This window comes from Dreissena polymorpha, chromosome 12 (assembly GCF_020536995.1).
Source record: "Dreissena polymorpha isolate Duluth1 chromosome 12, UMN_Dpol_1.0, whole genome shotgun sequence".
Taxonomy (NCBI): domain Eukaryota; kingdom Metazoa; phylum Mollusca; class Bivalvia; order Myida; family Dreissenidae; genus Dreissena; species Dreissena polymorpha.
Genome location: NC_068366.1, coordinates 73,733,726 through 73,738,812, shown reverse-complemented (window position 1 = coordinate 73,738,812; position 5,087 = coordinate 73,733,726). Strand labels below are relative to the sequence as shown.

The 5,087-nt window shown below is 34.1% G+C and overlaps 1 long non-coding RNA gene across 1 annotated transcript; it reads left to right on the top strand.

Moving 5' to 3' along the window:
* The first annotated feature begins 1,460 nt into the window (after positions 1-1,460).
* Positions 1,461-2,093, top strand: LOC127853646 (uncharacterized). The gene is made up of 2 exons (XR_008036706.1): positions 1,461-1,642; positions 1,800-2,093. It is a non-coding gene; the product is annotated as an uncharacterized LOC127853646 (long non-coding RNA).
* Positions 2,094-5,087: the final 2,994 nt, after the last annotated feature.

The window sequence follows — 5,087 nt, the reverse complement described above, 5'->3', positions numbered from 1 at the left end:
GTATCTATTACTGCATACTTACTATTTTGCCCGTTGCTACTCATAACCCGATAATCCCTATATTCCAGTTTTAAAGCAAATTCTGGTAAATATTTACGAAAAAAGTTCTCATGAATGTCAAGAAATCAAACATTCGCCATTTTTCTCAAGTGTTAAATAAATTTTGGCATTTGTTTCTATTTAAATATGTGATGAAATAACGTCCATTTTTTTCTCCACTGAACACGTGTAAATCGTCTGAAGTGATGTTCATGTTTTTATACAACACAAAATACACCCACACTTTCCATGTGACGTTCTACATGTCTACATAATTTTCGCTCGTTTTTATTGACAAAGGAGACAAAGGATAAAGCACTGTTTATTTGACACTAGAATTTAATTGTTAATGTCGCGTCCTGCATCGTGTTGAATGGAGTGACTACCAACACTGGCTCGACTTGCCGAAAACAAAATAGGTTTAAGCCCTCTGTATTCTTCAAACATCCTATGTAAGCGAATACCGGGGTATTACATACGTGCACTCATTAATAACGTTTTTATATCATATTAATACAATTAACATAATAAACTCTTTGTTTATTGTTAAAACAAGTTAAAATTATTGTTATCTTTTTTTTTTCGGTCACTTTACTACGACTATTGTCTGTCCATTATATCGAACATTTGTAGTAAGTTATAATGCACGTGCTCCTCGATTATATCGCTTAAATGTGAACTGCAATTATGTGTCGCTGATATTGTGCAAGAAAAACGTTTATTAGAGATTTTGATTATTTGCAAACCTCTTTTTGTACGCCTCGGAAGTGACTGTTTTGATATTTGTTTCACTGTTTAACCCATCTGAATTTCAACATTTTCGCAATAAAATCATATTTAAAAAAAAAAAAAAAATGCTTTGAGAGTGTTTCAAAAAAAGTCCTAAAAAATAATAGCAATAAGAGATATTTTATTTGTAGAGACTTTCTCGATATTTGTTTTACTGTTTTCAAACGATATGCAAACGTTTGTACCATTATAACCCTTGTGTCGAATTAATATTCTGATGATAATAAATGATTTTGTGACACTAAAGATTGTTACAACAATGCGTGACTTCGCAGATTAAGGTCAGTCAAGTAGTTATACTTCGTTAATGGAAAAACCAATCGCGTGCAAATTAACATCTTTTGGACATGAAATGTCTTTAGTTTTTTTGTTTTTTGCATAGGCTGTTCTTATTGTTAATTAATTTCAATTAGTTTCTTTGTGTGATTTATGGATATTAATATATGCACACATGTGTATGTTTATACAAGTCTGAACTCATATATGTATATATAGGTGTATTGTGTATGTATATATAGAAATATAAACGCATATGTGTATGTATATTTGTATGCGTGTATGTATGGGTGAATGTGCTTGTATGAGTGTATGTATGTATGTTTGAAAATAATTAATTATACCCCCACAAACAAAGATTAGAGGGGTATATAGGAGTGAACTTGTCTGTCGGTCGGTCTGTCTGTCGGTCCGTATTAAGTGTCCGCTCTCTAATTCAAGTAGTTTTCATCCGATCTTCACCAAACTTGGTCAGAAGTTGTATCTACATGATGTCTAGGCCAAGTTGGAACATGGGCCTTGCCGGGTCAAAAACTAGGTCATGGGGTCACTTAGTGCGTTATAAACATTCAACATGTTGTCCGCTCTCTAATTCAAGTAGTTTTCATCTGATCTTCACCAAACTTGGTCAGAAGTTGTATCTAGATGATCTTAAGGCCAAGTTCTAACATGGGCCTTGCCGGGTCAAAAACTAGGTCACGGGGTCACTTAGTGCGTTTTAAACATTCAGCATGTTGTCCGCTCTCTAATTCAAGTAGTTTTCATCCGATCTTCACCACACTGGGTCAGAAGTTATATCTAGATGATCTTAAGGCCATGTTCGAACATGGGCCTTGCCGGGTCAAAAACTAGGTCATGGGGTCACTTAGTGCGTTTTTTAACATTCAGCATGGTGTCCTCTCTCTTATTCAAGTAGTTTTTATCCGATCTTCACCAAACTTGGTCAGAAGTTTTATCTAGATGATCTGAAGGCCAAGTTCGAACATGGGCCATGCCAGATCAAAAACTAGGTCACAGGGTCACTTAGTACGTTTTACACATTGAGCATGGTGTCCGCTCTCTATTTCAAGTAAATTAAATCCGATCTTTACCACACGTGGTCAGAAGTTGTAACTAGATGATGTGTAGGTCAAGTTCAAACATGGGCCATGCCGGGTCAAAAACTAGGTCACGGGGTCACTTAGTGTGTTTTAAACCTCACGATGTTGTCAGCTCTCTAATTCAAGTAGCTTTTATCCAATCTTCACCAAAATTGGTCAGTAGTTGTATCTTGATAATGTCTAGGGCAAGTTTGAATATGGGTCATGCCAGATCAAAAACTAGGTCACGGGGTATCTTAGTGTGTTTTAAACCTCACCATGTTGTCCGCTCTCTAATTCAAGTAGTTTTCATCCAATCCTCACCAAACTTGGTTACAAGTTTTATCTAAATGATCTCTAAGATAAGTTTGAACATGGGCCATTCCGGGCCTAAAACTAGGTCACGGGGTCACTAAGTGCGTTTTTTTAACATTCAGCATGGTGTCCCCTCTCTAATTCAAGTAGTTTACATCCGATCTTCACCAAACTTGGTCAGAAGCTTTATGGAGATGATCTTAAGGCCAAGTTAGAACATGGACCTTTCTGGGTCAAAAACTAGGTCAAGGGGTCACTTAGTGCATTTTAAAAATTGAGCATGGTGTCCGCTGTTTTTTTTTAAGACAACATGCAAAATATTATGTGTCAATGCGGCATGTGGGGGTATTCGTCACGTCTGTGACAAAGCTCTAGTTTCAATTAGTTTCTTTGTGTGATTTATGGATATGTATATATGCACTTGTGTGTATGTTTATGCAAGTCTGAATTCATATATGTATATATAAGTGTTTCTTTGTGTGATTTAGTGATATTTATATATGGGCATGTGTGTATGTTTATACAAGTCTGAATTCATATATGTATAGATAGGTGTTTTTGTGTATGTATAAGTAGAAATATAAACGCATATGTGTATGTATATTTGTATGCGTGTACTGTATGGGTGAATGTGCTTGTATGCGTGTATGTATGTTTCGTTTGAAAATAGACATGCATGCAGATAACTTTAATGATATTTTAGTGTATGTAAATGATTATGTGGTAAAATGAAGGTCTGTTGTCATGCTTCACAGTTACGTTTGTAAAACTGCCCATTGTAGACCGTGACATCAAGAAGCCTTTCTGCTTTCGTTTTTATTTCGTTTTAAGGCTTCTTGTTTTGTTTTAGTTTTCCAATGCGATAAACAATGGCCTTGATAAATCTTTAAACTAATAAAGGTGTATCAAACAGGCCGATCTTATTGTTATTAATTTCAATTAGTTTCTTTGTGTGATTTATGGATATGTATACATGTATATGCACATGTGTGCATGTGTATGCAAATCTGAATTCATGTATGTATATATAGCTGTTTTTGTTTATGTGTATATATGTACACTAAATAGTGTTTACACTTAATTGACCGTATTTCAAGTAGACAGATTCCTGTTAATTGTCTAGCAAAATATGCATTTATTATTCTCTCATGTTAATTTGTACATCTTTTTTCTTTTCAACCTATTTCTTGGTGTATAGTAGAACATATCTTTTTTCATTTTTGTTTTCAACTTATTTCTTGGTGTATAGTAGAAAATATATTTCATCTAGTCTTAAGACAGTAACCAAGTGGACAGGCACACAAAAGATTGCAATTTACTTAACTCCTCTTTTGTATGAGTATTAACATATGTACTCTTAATGTAAAAGGGCTAAATAACAAAGACAAACGCACTTAAATTTTCAAATGGTTAGACGAAAAAAACAAAAACATATGTCTTTTACAGGAAAGTCGCCTAACAACTACCTTAGCACAAACATCCCCTGCGAAATGTTGTTCTGCAGTTCACGAATAATTCGTGAACAGTTCATGAACTGTTCGTGAACTGAGTTCATGAATTGTTCACGAATAGTTCGTGAACAGAAAATGAGCCACGTCTGTGAAAAGTTCTTGAAATTTTAGTTCATGAACTGTTCATGAACACTAATGACATGAAGTGTTCATGAAATATTCTTGAAACCTAATGGCATGAAGTGTTCATGAACTATTCTTGAACCCGTGTGGCATGAAGTGTTCATGAACTATTCTTGAACCATTATGGCATGAAATGTTCATGAACTATTCAAGAACATCAATGGCATGAAGTGTTCTTGAACAGTTCATGAACAACACAATTCTTGAAAAATTCTTCAGGGTTTTGCTGTTCACGAACAGTTCATGAACATTTTCCTTCTATTTTTCAACGGCTCATTTTCTGTTCACGAACTGTAAGTGAATAGTTCATGAACCATAGTTATTCAAAAGTTCATGAACTGAGGTGGCATGAAGTGTTCATGAACTATTCATGAACAAGAATTTGTCAATTTATGCAAAGGTTATCATTAGTGTTACTAAAGCTCAACAAACATGTCAGGGTAAGAAGAAACAAGTCTTGTATTAGCACTTAACATATTGATAGCAACATATAACAATAATTTAAATATAACACTAATAACTGAGATACAAGTGGTTTGATAATACTCTTTAAATTTCATAATACAACTTTGCACTATATGTTCATGAATAATTCATGTATTGAAAAGATTATGAATAGTCTCATTTTCAGTTCAAGAATCATTTACTAATCAATGGTTTCCCTGAAATGGTTACACTTACAGTGCCAAAGAACTTGAAATGGAACCAATGGCTGATCAGTTCAGCCGGTAATTTATTAAAGACTTACATTTTCAAATATAACATAAACCATGTGCCTTCCGTTTCAACTTCCTGTGCACACAATATTCTTTCTTTGTAAAAACAGCAATGCAATGTACATTGAGTTCTTGATATCATCTTAAACTGTTCTTGAAATAAGATGTCCTTAAAACGTTCTTAAACTTGTCTTTTAAGTCTTCCAAGAACAATGACAGATCCTTTTAAGAACATATTG